Source organism: Rattus rattus, chromosome 18, assembly GCF_011064425.1.
Source record: "Rattus rattus isolate New Zealand chromosome 18, Rrattus_CSIRO_v1, whole genome shotgun sequence".
NCBI lineage: Eukaryota > Metazoa > Chordata > Mammalia > Rodentia > Muridae > Rattus > Rattus rattus.
This window is the reverse complement of record NC_046171.1, coordinates 39,895,446-39,915,478: the sequence shown is the minus strand read 5'-3', so window position 1 is coordinate 39,915,478 and position 20,033 is coordinate 39,895,446. Positions and strand designations below refer to the sequence as shown.

The 20,033-nt window shown below is 46.4% G+C and overlaps 1 protein-coding gene and 1 pseudogene across 1 annotated transcript in view; one reads left to right on the top strand and one right to left on the bottom strand.

The window, feature by feature from the left end:
• Slc16a10 (solute carrier family 16 member 10) overlaps positions 1-20,033 on the top strand; it is a 105,921-nt gene that overhangs the window by 24,767 nt on the left and 61,121 nt on the right. The window lies entirely within an intron of this gene.
• LOC116887722 lies at positions 9,787-9,909 on the bottom strand (annotated as a pseudogene).

The following is a 20,033-nucleotide window of genomic DNA, read 5'->3' as shown; positions in this document are numbered from 1 at the left end:
AAGGCCTTTTTTTGATGATTTACTCTAGTTTTAGTAAATTTAGTAGGAAGAAGAGAGACAGAGTCCCATGCAGGCTCTGCTGCTCAGTCTGGCATGCCTTTGGTGGGGACAGAATGACATGTTTGCTGCCTCTGGGACAGGGCCAGTGGAAGTGTCCTCCAGGAGTGTGGATGGCTGTCATGGGCATAAAGCTTGTCTCTGGGAGGCAAAGGTGTGGCTAACGTCTCAGCAAAATGGTAAATGCTGGGACCTTTAGGACAGCCCTTAAGGCTGTGAAGAAGAACTCTAAAAGCAGGGAGGGAACAAAGGGGTGGGGGCAGGATCAGGTGTTGGAAGGGACAGAGAAAAGTACAGAGGGGTCAGGAAGTTGAATAGAAATATGTAGCATCAGGGACTGGGGAACTGTGGGTAGCCACCTAGAAAGTCCCAGACGCCAGGGAAGTGAGAGGCTCCCAGGACCCAACAGGGATGACTTTAGCCAAAATACCCAATAACAGGGATACAGAACCTGTAGAGACCACCTCCAGTAGATAGGCATGGTCCCCAGTTAAGGGATGGGGGCATCCACACATCTCAGAACTGTTAACCCAGAAACGTTCATGTCCAAAGGAAAGACAGGGACAAAAGATGGAACGGAGACCGAAGGAAAGGCCAACCAGGGACTGCTCCACCAGGGATCCATCCTATTGCAGACACCAAACCCAAACACTATTGACGGTGCCAAGAAGAGCTTGCTGACAGGAGCATGGTATAGCTGTCCTCTGAGAGGCTCAGCCAGCATCCAAGACAGATGCAGATACTCACAGTCAATTATCAGACTGAGTGACCCCAATGAAAGAGCTAGGGGAAGGACTGAAGGAGCTGAAGGGAATTGCAACCCCATAGAAGAACAATGGCAACTAACCACTCAGAACTCCCAGGGACTAAGCCACCAACCAAAGAGTACACATGGAGGGACCCATGGCTCCAGCTGCATGTGTAGCAGAGGTTGGCCTTATCTGGCATCAATGGGAGGCCCTTGGTCCCGTGGAGGCTTGACGCCCCAGTGTAGGGAGACGCTAGAGTGCTGAGGCAGGAGTGAATAAGTGGGTGGAGGAGCACCCTCACCGAAGCAAAGGGGAGGAGGGAGAGGGAAGATAGGATGGGGGACTGTGGAGGGGGAACCAGGAAGGAGGATATCATCTGGAATGTAAACAAAATGATTAAAATAAAGAAACTCTAAAAACATGAGTCTCAAATATATAATTTCTTAACTATGCAAAAAATAAGGATACAATGTGAATCATATGAGGGGCTTCACAAATCTAAAGGAATAGAACAACTGTGTTAATGAACCAGCTTGTTAGAAAAATACAAAGGCAGACTGATATCAAGGCAGGCTGATACAAAGGCAGGCAGATACAAAGGCAGGTAGATTTCTGAGTTCAGGGTCAGCCTGGGACACAGCAAGTCCAGGCCCAGGTGTGGTAGAAATGGTAATTTCAGGATGGGGTCCTACCCATGTAATTGATTGGCTGCGCTTAACAGAGGCAGGCAGATCTCTCAGTTCTTTTACAGTGTTAAAAGGAAATGTGTGAGCTTGTTGCCTCCTAAGAATTAAGGGGCTGGGGTCACTGGATGCTGACTCATAGGATAATCAAAAGGAAACCTGAGTAAATGACTGGATTGATATATAAAATAAAAGACTGGGTTTAAGATCTGCAAGAAAAGAGCTCTTCAGTTTTTTAGAATAGCAAGAGAGAACCGCTTGGAGAACTGTCTGGAGATCTCCAGACAGAGCAGGTCAGAGAGAAAGCAGGCCGGAGAGCTGTGTTAAGCAGAGGAGAGGCTGCCAGTGTTATGCACTATCTGACTTCGAGTCATCTGTTTTTGCTGCTCCCAGACACCCCTTCCCTCAGAACACCTCTCCGAGCCAAGGCCCATCCTTGGTGCTCTGCAGCTTTAGAAATGTCTTTGGTTGTCTATGCACTCTTTTAAAGTAGCACTTACTAGAAGGATGACCTCAGATACGGTGTGGGCAGGGTCCTAAGCTTATTGTCTTTCCCTGTTCCAGAAGAGCTGACACTCTGCTCTGACAGGGGAACTGTCCTCATGCATGTTCGGAAGGTGCTGCAGGGCTGGAGAAATGGTGAAGTTGAGCATGCTAGGGTACTTGTGGCTCCTGCAGAGGACCCAGGTTTGATTCCCAGGACCTATATGGCAGCTCGCAATCATCTGTAACCCTAGTTTCAGGAGACCCAACAGGTATACGTGTGGCACACATACATGCATTTATGCAAAGCGCTCACACATACAAATAAAAAGAAAGAAGTCTAATATTCTCTTTAAAAAATAAATGTCCTTCAGGGTGCTAGGAGGATAAGTCCAGCAGTGAGAATAAGCTGGACTGAAAGGCTTCCAACAGGACTGATAGTGTTCCTGGAGGGTTTCCTGATGATGAAGAAGGGATTTTGACAGGAAGTGCTGTCCTGGTCAGTGAAGCCAAGTGAAACTGAGCGAGTGGGATATGTGTCCCCGAGCTGCTCCAGTGTGGATCGAAAGGTCTACGATGAAGGCTTGCTTACTAGGGAGGCACTCTGAGGAGGTGATGGGTATGGTAAGATCCTCAGATCATTGCAGATATGCCTGAGATGGGTATTCTGGGATGCTGATCTTAGCGTCTTCCTCTTATTTGGTCCCTAGCCATCATGTAAGACGTTTTGCTTTGGGGCTGGGGATTTAGCTCAGTGGTAGAGCGCTTGCCTAGCAAGCACAAGGCCCTGGGTTCGGTCCCCAGCTCCGAAAAAAAAAGAAAAAAAAAAAAAAAGACGTTTTGCTTTACTCTGCACTCCTGCCAGGACGTGCTGCCCCATCCTCACGCTGCCACATTCCAGTAGCTTCTGTCCTTCCCCGAGTCTGCCTTCTGCCTTCATGTCAGACTCATGCATGTGAGCATGTTCACACTCACCCACATGTGTGTGCACACATGCACACATTCAAACATGTGTGCACATACACATGCGGGCACGCATACCTACGTGCATGTGTATATGCACACACACAATATATGCTTATATACAATATGTGAAAATAGTTTCATGTATCTATAAAACTTGGTAATTATTTGCACGTGAGAAAAATGTTAAATTTGCCTTTCTGCATCTGCTTATTTTGCTTAATATGGTCTTCAGTTGCATCCTTTCTTCAAACAACAAGCATACTTTTGTTCTTCTCTGTGGCAGACAAAACCCTATTGTTTATAGACCACATGTTCCTGATTAGTTTGTCTATTGCTTGTCTGCCATAAGCAGTGCTGCAGTAAATGTGGATGTGCGAGGATCTCTGGGCTGTGTTGGTGCGCAGTCCTTCGGGTAGAGACCCAGAAATACTGCAGCTGGGTTCTATGGTACAGCGAGTATGATTAGATTTTGGAGGAACCGTCACACTAATTTTCAATCATGCCTGCTGTAGTCTTCCACATGAGTGATGAGTCACATGAGAGAAGAGGAGGAAGTTGGTGTTCTGTAGATGCCTTCCATCTTCCTCTTCGATCTCTTGGTCTTTGGGAGTGTCAGTGGCAGTATGTTTGTACATTTGGTGGGCAGCTGACTAGAGGGTCTGAGGCACTGAACTCACACCAGTTTGGGGAATTAATGTAGAGGTTTACCTCTCCCTGACATACTTGCTTGCCCTGGAATGCAGAGGTGCCTGACCATGTGCTTCTTGGGCAGCTGTGGTACTGAGGCATCCTCCCCACTCCAGTGAGGAGCAGCGCTTTTCTAAAAACAACCTTGTATTCAAAGGAGTACACAGTTGAGTCAGTGGCTATAAGCTTAGTGTTTTCTCTACCTCCTTCCAGCATTCTGGTCGGTCTGAGCTTTTTTTCTGCTGAACGGTGACTTGAGGTGCGTTCTGTGAATGAGCTGTCAAATATATATTCTGATTTAGTCTAAACATTGTCTTCAAGTGTGCATGTGGCATTAGATTAACTTCTAACCAGAACTGAGTTTCTTTCCTATTCTTGTGACTTTTAGCTTTTTGGTTTTTGACTTTGGGAATCTATGAACCTTGCTTTGTTTTGTTTTGAGACAGGGCCTCACTATGTATTTTTAGCTGTTCTGGGACTTACTATGTAGACCTGGATGGCCTGGAACTCACAGAGATCAGCCTGCGCCTGCCTCCGAGTACCAAGATTAATTAAGCATGTGCCCCACTGTGCTCTGCCCCGACTCCCGCCACCGTTTTTTGGTTGATGTGATAAAAGGCCCCGGGCAAAAGCAACTTAGAGGGAAAAGCGTTTCTCGTGGCTCACCACAGCAGGGAAGTCACAGCAGCAGGAATGCAAGGGAGTCGGCCATGTTGTATCTGTAGTCGGGAGCTGAGAGGAATGGTTATGCTTGCTGTTGACTCCTGGACCCAGGCCAGGAAGAGGTGCCACCCACATTCAGATGAGTTGTCTACTTAATTAACTCAGAAAGAAATGCCCGACAGGCATCTCCACAGGCTAATTTGCTCAGACAGCTTTTTATTGGGATGCCCTTCCTGGGTGATTCTAGACGGTGTCAAGTGGACAATTAAAACTAACATCAAAGCCCTGCTGTGCAGTCTTTGCCTCATCCCTCTCTTTGAGAGCCTTTTGCGTTTTGCCCTCACATGTCTTGAACCCTTTTACTTCTTGGCGTTCCTCGGAAACTCGCCTTAGTTGCCGTACTGGACAGTTCTATCAACTTGACGCAGACTAAAGTCATCTGAGAGTCTTGAGAGAACCTCAATTAAGACAACGCCTCCAAAGATCAGGCTGTAGGCAAACCTGTAGGGCATTTACTTAATTAGTGATTGATGGGGAGGGCACAGCCCATTGTGTGTGATGCCTTCCCGGGGCTGGTGGTCCTGGGTTCTATGAGGAGGCAGGCTGAGCAAGCCAGTAAGTAGGACCCCTCCATGGCCTCTGCATCAGCTCCTGCCTGCAGGTCCTGCCCGGTTTGCGTTCCCGCTCTGACTTCCTTTGGTGGTAGACTCTGATGTGGAAGTGTAAGCTGAATAAACCCTTTATTTCCCAACTTGCTATTTGGTCACGGTGTTTCATCGTAACAATAGAGACCCTAACTAAGACGGCCGCATAGTCGACGACAGAGAATCTTTGGGATTTTAAAGATGGAACCCAGGGCCAGATGGATATGTATCCAGTGCGACAAAAAAGCAGATTGTGTCTGGTGGGATGGCTCAGCAAGTGAAGGGCCTGCTGCCAAGTCTGACGACCTGGAGTTCAATTCCCAGAACCCACATGTGGAAGGAGAGAGCGGACTCTTGCAAGCTGTCCTTGACTTCCTTACCTGTGCCCTGGCACCAACCCTCCTTCAAAAAACAAACGCCACAGTGATAAGAACAGACATGGAGCCGCTGGGTGACAGTTATTCTGAAAGGAATTCAGGTTGTGTTTGGAGCTGTGTCATGGATTTTTTTTCCCTCGGACAGAAGCTTTAGAACAACTCCTTTCTCCAAAGTGGGCTGCAGCTTGGTGCTCTCTCGAGCCGCCAGGATACAAGGAGACCCTCTCAACACAGCCCTTTTATGCACGAGAGCACCTGGCTGGGGGAGGGCTCCTGTTCTTACCACGCCCTCAGCTCAGCTCCGCTCTGCTCCAGCTTCCGACTTCCCCAGAGAGAACTGGTGGCTTCTGTTTCAGGCAACTCCGTGTAGATGGAGTTTACCCTCCCTTGCCAGTTTTCACCTGGGAGAGAGGAGCGACACATGATCACTGGGTACCATCCCATTTGGACAGTGAACGTCACCCCACCAGTCAGTACAATGTCTTTACACTTGTCTTGCATGCTGCATTATTAATTTTCACTTTAGAAAGATCAGCTTGATCTCAGAGCCAAGTACGATGTGGATCTTATTACTTGCTGTGTATGTTTTTATTCTCGGAGTACGTACATTACCCATTCTTGTCATCATCCCCCCCGGCTGCTGGCTGCCTTGTTCATCGGAACTTTGCTTATGGAGTTCTTGCTTCTTTCCCTTATCTGTCTTGCCCTCTCTGTCAAGAATAATTCATTCGTAACTGTGCACGGTCATCCTCACAGCAAGGCTGCTTCCATGCCTGGAAGAAGTCTAGCATAGTGTAAAAGAATCCTTTCCCTCCCAACCTCTCATTGCTTTCCCGATCAATTATTTACTTACCTGTGTAATTCGCATCCACTGAAGCATGTGCTACCATAACCCTAGACGTGCTCCCTTAGAAAGGTCTTGGCCTGGTGTCAGCTGCCGTCTTCAGGGTGTAATTTAGTTAGGAGCTGCTGTGGGAAACCCGCTGGCTGAGTTTTTGCTTGTTGTTTGGCCTATTACTGACCTGACCCCTTAGCTGCTGTTGTCTGGTTTTGTGTCCTCTCTGCTGCTATGCAGTAAGGGTTCTGCGTGTGCTGTGAGGGCTGAAGGGACAGCAGAGCTCTGGGGCTGAGCCGCAGTGGTTCCCCTGGGGTGCTGGAATCAAATCTCTCCCTGGTTCTCCTTCACGACCGAATCCCGTGAGCCTGCGCTCATCCTTTCTAACCTAAATGCCCTTCCTAAAAAAGTGCTGCCGTTTAGAAAGAGGAGTTAGGTTTGTGGGTGACACATGAGGACAAAGCTAGTCGTAAGTCCTCCTGTAACGGCTTTCAGGAAGCCTACATTGGAGGGTTAGTAGAAGGGGCCTGGAAGCCAGCAGGCACAGGTAGGAATGGGGGCTGGGTCCTGGTGTTGTCTCTAGGAACTGCTGAGAGGCTGGCATAGGGCAAGCCAACTTTCTGAAAGCCTGAAGAAGTTTCTTGAAGTTGGGGTGACTTTGTCTTATGAGATAAGGGGCTCCTGCTGAGTAGTGGGCTTTGAGTTGTCGAGAAGTAAGAACGCTTTAGAGGACGACTGAGCTCTGTTTTCAGCTCTTACTGAGCACCGCAGAACGCTTCTGCTTTGTGAGGTCGTACAGCGTTGTCTGCCTTGAGGCTACTGAGTAGGAATGACAAGGAACAATCATTTTTGTTGTAATCCTGAAAAATTATTTTACTTTGCTTTTTTGAGACCGAGTTTTTTTTTTTTTTTTTGGTTTTTTTTTTTTCCGGAGCTGGGGACCGAACCCAGGGCCTTGCACTTCCTAGGCAAGTGCTCTACCACTGAGCTAAATCCCCAACCTGAGACCGAGTTTTTGCTGTGTAGCTCTATCTGGCCCGGAACTCACCGTATAGGCCAAATGGTTCTCAAGCTTGCAGTGGTGATCCTGGCAGTGCAATCTCTTTGGTGCTGGGGATCAAACCCAGGGCTTCCTGCAAGCACTCTACACTGACCAATTTTATTTTTTATGAGCTAGGCTTGCTGTGTAGCCCAGGTGGGCCACAAATTATTGCTCTTCTTGCCTCGGTCCCTTGAGCAGCAGTGCACCTTCTTAGATAGTCTTTAGTATAAGTCTCTAATATGCGAAAGTAGGACATGCTCTTTAGAGACTTTCTACAGGAAAAACAAGTGGTTATACATTCTGCTCATCCACTGTTACCCTCCATCCATTAATAGCTATCAGAGCACAAGTTCAGTCATTGTGCAGAGTCAGTGAGACAGACTTTGCATCTGGAGCTATGGGTAAATGCTCATCTTTAAACATGCTTGTACCTCAGCCTCCATACAACTGGTCAGGGGAGGTAAATATAGCTAGGAAATAATTGTATCAAAATATCCTAAATTTTATCAATAAGATTAATTTTAATTGCAAGTCTAGTTTTCGGTTCCAGTGACATTTTAAAACACGAAATCTGTTAGGAAATGCATTTTGATGTGAAGCTCTCTCTTTCTTCTGTCCTTAACCATAGTCAGGTTGACGTTATATTAAGTGAGACGCTCATCTGATTGGATTCACTCACCAATAGGCTGTTCTGTAAGCATCTCATGGCAGTGTCCTGAAGATCTCTTCAGCATCAGCTTTTTTTAGACATTAAGAACAAGGAGAGTGATTTCTGTCACATCTATGAAGCTGAAAATGTTTCATATTCTTGAATATCGATTATTATTTTTAAAATTTTTATTGGTTCTTTGTGAGTTTCATATCTTACACCTGAATCCCACTCATCTCCCCCACCCTTGTACCTTACCTCCCACCCTTGCAACCTCCTTTGCAACAGGAAAAATTCTTGTTGTACAAGTTGTAGTGTGCCATGGTGTGTCCCACGATATTCCCTTTGTCCATACTCTTTGCTCAACAAGGTTCATTGCACCGACTTGTCGGTGTGGTTCGAGGCCTCTGGCTTCTGCTACTTTATCAGTACTGGAACCTCACTGGGACTCCTCTTGGCTATCTTGTTGTCACCCTGTGTCATGGAGATCCTGCAGTATTGAATCTGTAGAACCGGCCCCTCATGCACTCCAGCAGTTCAGTTAACTGGGCCAATTCAAAGCCTTGGATCTGGGCTGGAGAGATGATCGGCTCACAACCCTGCTGCCCAGGTGAGGGGCAGGCCCCGTTCTCCCAAGCATTGCAGCTAGTGAGGGACATGACCCATTCTTCCACTCTCACAGTCCTGGGAGCAGCTCTCCCATCTGCCATAGATGGTGAGGGATGAGGGAGGGGAGGAGCCTGTCTCCCCCATCCTTGCTATAACATAGCAGGCAAGAGGCAGGGCCAGCTCTCCTGTGCTCACACTCTCAGGGATGCCTCATCAGCAACCCCTACAACTAGGGCTAGCTCGACTGTGCTGCCCAGGCAAGACACGGGGCCTGTTCTCCCGATTGCTGCAGCAGGTGAGGGGAAGGCCAGCTCTCTGGCTCTGATGACCTCGGAGTCAGTTCTCTGCCAAAGGTAGCAAGGGTGTGTGTACAGGGTGGGGGAATCTCTCTTGCCTGTGTCACCACAGAGCAGACACGTGGTAGGGTCAGCTCTCCCATGGTCACCTGCCCCCAGGGTCAGCTGAGCTATGCTGCCCAGGAGTGATGCAGGGCCCGCTCTCCAGAGATCAGCAGCTAGTGAAGGACAGGGCCTGTTCTGCTTCCATGACCCTAGGGGCAGGTCTCCCACTTGCTGCAGGTGAGTCGGGGAGGAAGTTATCACTCCCTTGTCCACTACAGAAAGACAAGGTAGGGTCAACTCTCCCATGCTCACACTCGTAAGGCCAGCTCACCTGCAACTCCTACAGTGTGCAGTCTGCTCTCTGGAGTACATACACCAGCTGGCTAGGGGCAGGGTTGGCTCTCCTGCCTCTAGACCAGCTCTCCCACAATTCCCAGCGGAAGAGAGGGACCAGTTCTGCACAGCCCTCATACATCAACCTGTCCCCGAGTGGCAGCCCAGACCAGGGACACCAGCCTGGTCTTTGGTAACAGAGCCCTGTTGCTGCAAGGCCATCAACCCAGACGTGGCCCCCAGGACCCTTCCATGGTCACAGGCAACATCACCAGCTTCTCTCATCAGACTGTTTCTCACTACCCTCGGGTCTACAGGTCTGCCTCACTTTGTTGTGCCCACATCCTTCTGTTTCTCTTTCTCTCCCCTTTTCCCACCACTTACTGGCTCCTGGGCAGGGGTCATCCTGAGCATTGTATGCCCTCCAGGCATGCACAGCTCTGGGCTGGTGTTCATCTCAGGTCAGATCCTTGTCCGGCGTTCTTCTGGTCTCACTCCTTGACCAGCTTGCCCAAGGGTCCAACTGGTCTGTCCCAGACTCACTCCTGCCAGGGGCCACGGTCCCAGGCGGGGTTCTTCCAGTCTTAGGCTTGCTTCTCTGCCTGGGAGACTCTTTGGGCCTGACTGGCACTGGGCTGATGGTTGTCTCAGGCTCACTTCTGTCAGGGAGTGTTAGGCTACTAATCATTCAGACATTCCTAGGTCAGAATGCTGAGCGTAGACGTAGCCTCTCTTCTCTCTGCCACCTACTGACACAGTGCAGCCTCATCTGCAACACCTCCAGGGGCAGGCAGTTATCATTTACCTGAATATTTGCTGGAACTGATTCATAAAAAAGGTCTTTGTGCTACTCTATCCTGCTAGTTTATCGTTTACTGTATTAAACTCATTATTTTCTGTATACACAGAGGAACTATGGTTCATATTAGCCAGATGAAACAGATCTTTAGAAAAGTTAGGAGACAAACCCAGATCTTCCACAAGGGCTTTCCTTCTACTCCCCTGAATGCTGATATGTCGTGATTTACATCACTCGTAGAGAAGACTGGCACAGAAGTGGGAGACAGGAGACAATGGTGGCTTTACTCAGGCACAGCTGTACCTTACATTGTGCCTCGTATGTTTGGGATGCTTCTCATAAAGGTCAATATGAAAAATACTAGTGTATTATTTTAGATTTGAAGTTGAGAAATACTTAACTATTTCCTGAAGAAGTAAAGTCTTAGGCTGGAGAGATGGCTCACTGGCTAAGAGCGTTATCTGCTTTTTCAGAGTACATAAATAAAAATTAATAAAAATAAATGAATTAAAGTCTTAGAATAAAAGATTTGTAAACTTGAAGACTGTATAAAGAGGAGCAAAGAGGCTGATATAAGGCTGTAGAGGGGAGGTTGACTTTAAGTAGTTCTCTGTGTTCATGGGTCGTGTGTGTGTGAGAGAGGAGAGAGAGAGAGAGAGAGAGAGAGAGAGAGAGAGAGAGCTCGAGCTGGGAACAGACATGTACTACCATCATGTCTAGCTATGTGTGTGTGCCGGCGTGCATGTTCATGTATGTAATGGCTATTCCTGGTTGTCAACTTGACTGTATCTGGAATGAACTACAATCCAGAACTTGAAGGCTCGTCTGTGATCCAGATCTTGAGGCTGGGAGATACAAGTTTCTGACCTGGATCTTGGCATGGAGATCTTGAGGCAAAGTAGCTATGAACCCCAGGAGACTAAGGCAAGGAATTCTCTGAGTTCAAGGTCATCTGGGACAAAGCAAGTCCCAGATCCAGGCGTGGTGGTTCACACCTTTAATCTGAGTCACACCTTCTACTGGAGACCAACATAAGGACATTGGAAGAAGGAAGGTGTTCTCTCTCTCTCTCTCTCTCTCTCTCTCTCTCTCTCTCTCTCTCTCTCTCTCTCTCTCTCTCTCTCTCTCCTTTACCTACCTCGTGGGTCTGAGCCAATGCTAGATCCTTGGACTTCCATTCACAGCTGCTGCTGACCATTGTTGGGGAGTTGGACTACAGACTGTAAGTCATCAACCAATTCCCTTACTATACAGAGACTGCCCAGAAGTTCTGTGACTCTAGAGAACTCTGACTAAGACAATGTATATGTGTGTGCTTGTGGTTCCCATCGTCTTCATAGCCCTTCTCCTTCTTCTCTTTCTTCTCCTTCCAGGGTCTCACTATGTAACCCTGGCAGTCCCAAACTCCCTATGGAAACTAGACCGGCCTCAAATTCACAGAGATCGTCCTGCCTCTGCCTCTCTCGTGCTGGTAGTAAGGGCACTCTACTTGGAGGGTCTTCCTTTTAAGGGATGCTGGCCCGCTGGTTCACTGCTCCTTATACCGTGGACTTAAGCAGTTGTAGCTGAAGGGTGGGTGCATGACTTAGGCTGAACTGTGTCTAGGACTGTCAGATTCATGCTGTTACCGACAGCCGTGCCAGAGATGAAGCATGAGATAATTTTGTTGATTACCACATTTCTTCTTGACCTAGTTAGATTCGTCCTAGGCACTCTGGCTATTCTACGATGTTGTAACACATCTGCATAGTACTTTCCAACTTGTTTTTGCATATTTGCTTCTCATAATAAACCTGTCGAGTGAGATGTTTTTATATCACACGAATAAACCAAACTAGAAAGTAGTGTAACACTGTGGTTAATAATACTTTGTTATATTTTGTATGAATTATATAAATCAGACTATAAGGTCAGCACCACCAAGTTTTTTATTTTTACTTTTTTGAGACACAGGGTCTCATGTAGCCTAGGCAAGCCTCAAACTTGCTATGTGGTCAAGGCTCACCTTGAATTCTTTTTTTTTTTTTTTTTTTTTTTTTTTTTTTTGGGGCTGGGGGTCGAACCCAGGACCTTGCGCTTCCTAGGCAAGCGCCCTACCACTGAGCCAAATCCCCAACCCCTCACCTTGAATTCTTGATTCTCCTGCCTCCGCCTTCTGAATGCTGGGAGTTAAAGGTGTGTACTACTCTCCCCAGCCCAGATCTACCAATTACTAACATAGTATCATTGTAACATTTTTCTCTAAGCTCTCCTCTCTCTGTCTCTGTCTCTTAGTTTCTGTGTCTCTCTGTGCCTCTGTTTCTCTCTCTCTTTGTATATGTGTGTGTGTGCATGTTCTTAACTGTGTCTTTATAATCATATGTTCAATGATGTCTGTTGGCTATTTAATGTCCCAATGAGCAGGAATGGTGCTCTTTCTTATGGAGAAAGACGCTTGCCAGATGGAGTAGCGACTGACTTATTTAAAGAAATACAAGCCAGGCTCACAGGGGCACTCCAGCTCTGACTCCCAGAACCTGGGAGGTGGACAAAGGAAGATCAGGTCAGGATCAGCCTGGGCTACAGAGTGAGTTTATGGCCTGGGTTACACGAGGACATGAGGTCCATCTTAAAACAGTGATGGCCAGTGAGATGGGTGAAAGGGGAAAGAAAGCTTGATGAACTCAGCCTGACTCTTAGAAGTAAGGACTGACTGGGGGTCCTTCTGAACTTCACTGTCTGCCCTGCCATGCCCGTTCCTACACTCACACACAATGATAGTATATAAAGTTAAAACCGTACAGAATTCCTTCTTCTTATTCACATATGAGTGCTTGACCTGTATGTAGGATAAGTTTACTGCACACATGCCTGATACCCAAGATGGCCAGGAAAAGGCACTTGATCCTCGCAGCTGGAGTTATGGATGGTGATTAACCTCCAGGGTTGCTGGGAACTGACCCTCTGCAAGAATACTCATTAACCACACAGCCATCTCTCCAGCCCCAGTTAAGTATTTTTAAATCAACAAAAAGAAGAAATACAGAAGTCAGTTTTGTAGCACATAGTATCGGCATACGTTCTGATTCATCCGCAGGCCACAGAAGTGCGGGGCATTAAGCCTGTTTACTGAGCTGAGAACCGCTTTTCTGTATTGTAGTGGGGAGCTCTAAGATGATAGACCGTGGTTACCTCTTCAGGTTTGGTATCATCATTATTAAATAGTAGTGAAGGTCTGTAAATCAAGAAGACCGTTTATTAAATACTCATTTCCAGCCCAGTTTTGTCTGTGTGCATATAATTTACACATGATCATAAGGTGTCCACTCATTTCTCATTTAGTATTTTGTAAGATCATAGACTTTGGAGCTCAGCAGCCTCCAATAGAAAGGAAGAGATTGGGCTATGCAGAGGTTCCCAGGCATTAATAATCGATTGGGCAATGCTTACCAGGCAGCCCACGTCAACTGTGGATCTGGCCTTGGAAGGAGCAGCTGTGTATTTGGACGTTGGAAAATTCATCTTTCCAGACAGTCTGTCAGACTTCCAAGAAAACCAGAGGGAAATGGAAAAATACAGTGATTGAGAGCTCCCGAGAGAGTAACGGGCTGTCAGAGGTGGAAGGGAAGAAAGAGGAGGAGCAGGAAGAGCGATTCCCCATAGGTGTTTTAGTTGTGATTAAATGTTAACAAGTGGGCAGTACCACACAGGTCATCAGGATTGTCAGTACTTCAGTCTTTTCGATGGCTTTGTGGTTAATAATTTTATAAGGTGCAAGAACAAAACACTTGACAAATACTATTTTCTGTGCTAAAACCATTACTCTATATTTAACTTAGGGTTATAAGTTATAACCCTATATATAATAAATAAATAATTTATTTAACTAAGGGTGGCTTTAAAGTTTCAAACAGATCTGATAGTATAATTGGCCATTAAGTATTCACATGCTTCTGTGATACAACCCTCAGGATGAAATTCCATATTCAATACTGTCACTGATAGCTTATGTTTTTTTTTTTATTTTAGAAATGTGTGTGTGTGTGCACGCACGCACACATACGCACGTACACATACGCACGTACACGTATGATACGACACTCTCTATCCTCTCTGTGGGCCCTGAGGTTGTACACCTACATTCGTATGTGGAGAACAGAGGAGTCCTGCTCTATTCCTCACTACTTTATCTCCTTCAGTCAGGGTCTCTTGGTACAGATATGCATGTAGCCGTCCTTGGCTTTTTGCATGGACTTGCAGAATTTGACTGCAGACCCTCATGCCTGCACAGCCAACACTGTTTCCACTGGGCTGTCCCAGTGCCAGCCGAGCAGTACACAGCAGATAGTCCGGAGCGAGTAGCTGAGAACATGAAGAGCACCACCTGGACTGTGGCTGTCTTGGCTTCCTGACAGGGTTGTTATCGGGCAGAAATCTTGAGCAAGTTACTTTCTCCCGGCACCTTGGTTTCCTTAGGCAAAGAAGATGCTGGTTATCTGGTTATACTGGTTCCTCCCAGGGTTACTCCAAGGATTAAAGGAATTTAAATTTGTAAAACAGCACTTGCCTTATGGTAAACTGTAAGACAAACCAGATGTATTTTTTTCCCTAATAATGAAAGTAGTGCATTGCTAACTATGTGTAGAATTCGGAAAATTGCTGTTGGCTCCTTCATGAGGTGCCAGCAATGTTTCCTGCAGGGCGTCTCCTGGCCTTTGACCCTTTTATTAGTTGTTTCCCTCATTAGGACGGTTAGCACAGAAGGAAAGTTCTTTTTAAAGCCCTTCCTGTCTTCTGCCACTGATGAGTTAATGCATTTGATCACACGGTGACGTGACGAATCTTCAGAGAACTGTGCGCTCGGTCTGCTAACTGGCTCCAGTCACTGGAGAATTATTTAGTCTTTGTGAGCGTCTCCTGTCTTGCCAGCTGATAGTCGTTTTGCAGGATTGCCACAAAGATTTAATGACATTCGTATATGCAAAGGCAGTGGCTGTGTGCCTGGCCCTTTGGGGCGTTTGGGGGATATCTTTTTTGTTGGTTCTCTTTAAGCTCTAACATTGGAATGAAATTCATTCTTCCCCGCTCCCTCTCCAGTTGCTTCAGGGGAGAAATCCAGGAACATTACAGGGCTTTTCTCAAGTCTCTGAAAAGCCACATGTAAGCAAGCTCCTGCCAGACAGAGATGCAGGTGTGGGGCTCCTGCCTGCAACCCTCAGCACATGGGGGTGAGGCAGGAGGATGGCTCAGACACCAAACAAACAGAAAGGAAGGGAGGGAGGGAAGGAGGGAGGAAGGAAGGAAGGAAGGAAGGAAGGAAGGAAGGAAGGAAGGAAGGAAGGGAAGCAAAAGCAAAGCAGAGAGCGCACACTTCTAATTTCCCATCTCACCGCACGTTTGGGAGACGTTACTGCTGTCTGTCAGCTCACAGTGATGGCACTTGGACGTGCTTTCTGTCGTTTTACTGTGAAACACAGCCTACACATACACAGGAAGGCGTGAAAACATGCATGCATGCTTTCGAGAGTGATAGCGAATGCCTTTACTAAGAAAACCTCATGGGCCGCAGGGATGATGCTTCAGCGTTTTAATAACAAAATTGATTGGCCGATTGCTGACTCACTGGTTGTGTATGAGGGTTTCTATTCCTGTATGTGTGAGAGATCGGCTCCCAGCACCCACACTGGGCGTCTTACAACTGCCTGGAACCCCCACTCCGGGGAGTTCCAATGCCATTGGCCTCCAGGCACCCATACTCACGGGCATGTGCCTCCCTGCCACAGAAATGCATACAGACATATCACTAAAAACAAAACCTTGAAAAAGAAAAGACTTTGCCAACCCAGCCAGGTCTAAGATGATGCCTTGTGTATGATAGCATGTGAGTGGAGACTGTAAGCTACACCCACAGAGATTGTACATCTAGATCCTTAACGCTATTAATAAATAAAAAGGCCTAAGATGTTAAAATTCGCAGTCTGGGTTAGGACTATCGCTCAGTGGTAGGAGTGCCCGAAGTAGCATGAGCTGGGTTCAAGTCCTAACAATTCACAAAACAATCAAAACCAGTGAAACTATGCTTTTCCCTTGATAAATAAACCGTTATAACAAAATTAGAAAATATAGAAAATTAGAGTATATTAAATAACTAAAATCAGTAAAATGTGGAAAGATGATGGGATTTAATTAATATATTTTGTTTTAGTATGCTTATATTTGGATGAGTCATAAAGATAGTGTAAATTATGTAGTTATCCTATAGATTTAGTTTTTGACTAGTGGTTCCTGACCTGTGGTTTTAACTCCCTGGGGGGGGGTGTCAAATGATCCTTTAACTCGGGATTACCTAAGACCATCTGCATATCAAATATTTACATTATGATTCACAACAGTAGCAAAGTTACAGTTAGGAAGTGGCAACACAAATAATTTTATGGTTGGGGGTTGTCTTAGTTAGGCCTTTTACTGCTGTGAACAGACACCGTGACCAAGGCAACTCTTATAAGGACAACGTTTAATTGGGACTGGCTTACAGGGTCAGGGGTTCAGTCCCGTATCATCAAGGTGGGAACATGGCAGCATCCAGGCAGACATGGTCAGGAGGAGCTGAGTTCTACATCTTCATCTGAAGGCTGATAGTGGAAGACTGGCTTCCAGGCCACTAGAATGAGGGTCTTAAGCCCATTCCCACAGTGACACACCTACTCCAACAAGGCCACACTTCCAAATAGTGCCACTCCTTGGGCCAAGCATATAAAAGCCATCACAGGGGTCCCCACAACATGAGGAACTGTAGTAAAGGGTCGCAGCGTTTGGAGGGTTGAGAACCACTGTTTTTAGCAGACCACCTGGTATGATGCTGCACACCCTAAGTTCTAGTACTTGGGGGACAGAGCCCAGTGACCCTCTGTGAATTCCAGGTCAGCCTGGTTTATAATAGTGAGTTCTAGGCCAGCCAGAGAATACTCTGAGACCCTGTCTGTGGTGGTTTGAATATGCTTGGCCCATGGGAAGTGACACTATTAGGAGGTGTGGCCTTGTTGGAATAGGTGTGGCCTTGGTGGAGGAAGTGTGTCACTGTGGAGGTGGCCTGTGAGGGATCCTCCTATGCTCAGGCTCTGCCCAGTTCGGAAGACACTGGCCTTTGGCTGCATGAAGAGGACAGTCTTCTCTTGACTGCCTTCTGACCAAGATGTAGAACTCTCAGCTCCTCCAGCGCCTGTCTGCCTGCACACTGCCATGATTCCCACCATGATTCTAAACATTAAACATTAAGATGGACAAGCAAGCCGAGACAGTTCAGTGAAGGAGAGAGTCTTCAACAGATGCAGCAAACAGTGCTGGGACAACTAGATTGTCACAGGAAAAGGAGCAGAGCCAGACCTCCTACCCTGTACTGCATTCAGTGGACTCAAATGCAGGAAAGGCAAACTCAGGATGTAAAGCTATAAGCTACGTCAGCAAAGAATGTGTTTATATATTGGTGACTTTGGACCAGGCAATGTGTTTTAGGACATGGAGTTGAAAGTCTAAGCAAGATTAAAATAGATAGTGCCCCATAAAGCTCTAAGACCTTTTGTGCATCTAAGAACATCATTAAGAGAGTAAAGAGGAAAAAAGAGAAAATTCTAAAAGTAAAAATGAAAGAGAAGAGTAAGCCAGTGAGGTGACTCAGTGGGTAAAGCACTTCACCCACCTTTTAAAAGGTTTATGACATCAGTTTGATCTCTGCAACTCATATGGGAGGAAAGAGAGACCTCAACACATACTATAGTATTCTAATGTACACACACACACACACACACACACACACACACACACACAGAGAGAGAGAGAGAGAAAGAGAGACAGAGAGACAGAGAGACAGAGAGAGAGAGCGCAAAATAACTTTTAGGATGTTAAGAGAATCCATAGAATTCAGGAGAGTGTTTACAGGCCATGTATATTCAAGGGCTAATTTAGAATATGTAAAGAATCTTACAATGTAACAATAAAAAGAGAACAGCCTAAGGGTAAGCAAAATGATATCTTTCTTTTTAAAAAGTGGTATAAATGTCCAGTAAACATATGGAAGGTACATTAGTCATAACCATTAATATAATAATTTCATGCTACAATATGGGTAGGCCTTGAAAACACCATACTAATGATAAGGTATCCCTTGTCTCCAGGATCCTGTGCCAATATCACAATGTAAAACACAGCTTCAACTTTAAAAGGCTCACAGTTCCTATAACTTCCAACGCTTTAATCATGTCTACAAAAAGAAAAACAAAGAAGACGGGATAAGCGTTCTTAGTCCAAGAGTGAAGACCTAGAGCACAGTGACAGATCAAAGCAAACCCCTGGTTCCAACACTGTAAATCAAATCCTGTAGCTCAGAGCCCAGCATCTGGGACTCATTTATGGTCGTCAGGCTCCAAGAAGCGTGGGTAGCCCACTTCCCCATCCCCTTTCTTTTAAGATCAGAACTACTCCACACCTGCAGCCATCTTTAGTAGTCATCCCACACGCCTGGTGTCTCAACTCTGCTGGAGTCTCAGGGCAACTGAGGCTGCAGTCTCCACCATGCCTCTGGCCTCTCACAGCGCCCAGTCTCAGCTACTCTGCTGACTCCTTCATGCCTTGAAAGACCAGTACCATGTGGTCTCTCTTCCACATGATCGTCGGGCTCGATGTGCATCCTTGGTTCCTTACCAGGCTCTAGCTTCCGTGTGCTGGCCCTGAGGAAGTTCTTCCCAGAAGATTTCATCGTAAAGATACAGATCGGCATCTTTTTCAGCCTCAGCTAGCCAGCACCTGTTGGGGTCAGTGAAGCACAGGTTCCGGTTCCAAAGGTCCTTACCTGAAACGGAGAAACGGTCCCTGCTTCCTCTGAAACTTCACAGGCCAGGTCTCCACCGCCTGCATTTCTCTCAACATTCTTTCAAGAACAGCTTTCAAATCTGTGAGCATTTCCAGACCAAAGTTCCAAATACTTCTACCACCCCCAACCTCACTACCCCATCCCCCAAAAGACAAAAATAAAGTAAAACCCAACATGATCAGGACCATCACAGCAGTACCCCATGTTCCTGGTGCTGATTTGTGTTCTGATTTGCGATTCGTTATTATAAACACAATGACCAAAAGCAACTTGGTGAACAAAGGGTTTATCTGCTTACAATCCAGATCAAAGGCATCAAGGCAGGAACTGAAGCTGAGACCTGAGTTGCTTGCCTTTGTTTATTCGTTAGTTTTTTGTTTGTTTGTTTGTTTGTTTGTTTGCAACCTGTTTTCTTTGACACCCCAGGACCGCTTGCCCAGGGGTAGCACTTCCCAGGTGGGTTGGGTTCCCAAGTGGGTTGGGTCTTCAGACACACCTCTAGGCCTGTCTACCCAGAGGCAGTTCCTCAGTGGAGTTCCCTGCTGTGTCCAGTTGACAATTAAGATTGGCCCTCGCATCTTTCAGCCTTTCTTTTAAGCTATTTCTCTCATTTATTCATCAGCTTAATTTGTCTTTTTACACACTTTCTTTTTATGTGCTCGAGTGTTTTTTCTGTATTTATGTATGCTCACCACATGTATGCCTGGTGCAGAGGAAGCCAGATAAGGGTGTTGGTTTCCCTCAGAACGGGGGTTAACAGACAGTTGTGAATTGTCTTGTGGGTGCTGGGCATCTAACCTGGGTCCTCTGCCAGGTAGCAGTGCTCTTAACTGCCGAGCCATCTTTCTAGCCCCAGCATAATTTGTGTTAAAAAACAACTTTTATATTAGGTAAAAGACGGTTCTGATTTTATACCCAAGAACGTCAAGAAGAATGGGGGTGTGTGACTTGAACCCTAGCCTGCCTAGGTAGTTTGTTTTATCTTGGTTCTTTAAATGTTCTCATGTGTTAGTTTCCTGCTACTCCGTGGTCATTTCTGATAGTTTACTTGTGAGAAGGAAAGCTGTTACCAGAGCGTAGTTGGTTAGCTGGTATTTAGGACAGGAGTGTGTTGCTATCTGAGAGGCCAGCAATCCTGAGACATAAATCTGTTAGATATCACTAAGATAGAAATCTGTTACATAGAAACTTTCTGTGTGGGTTGGCACTTTCTTACTTAATTAAGACTTGTTTGTGCATGACTGTTTTAGGAAGAGACCCAAGAGCATATC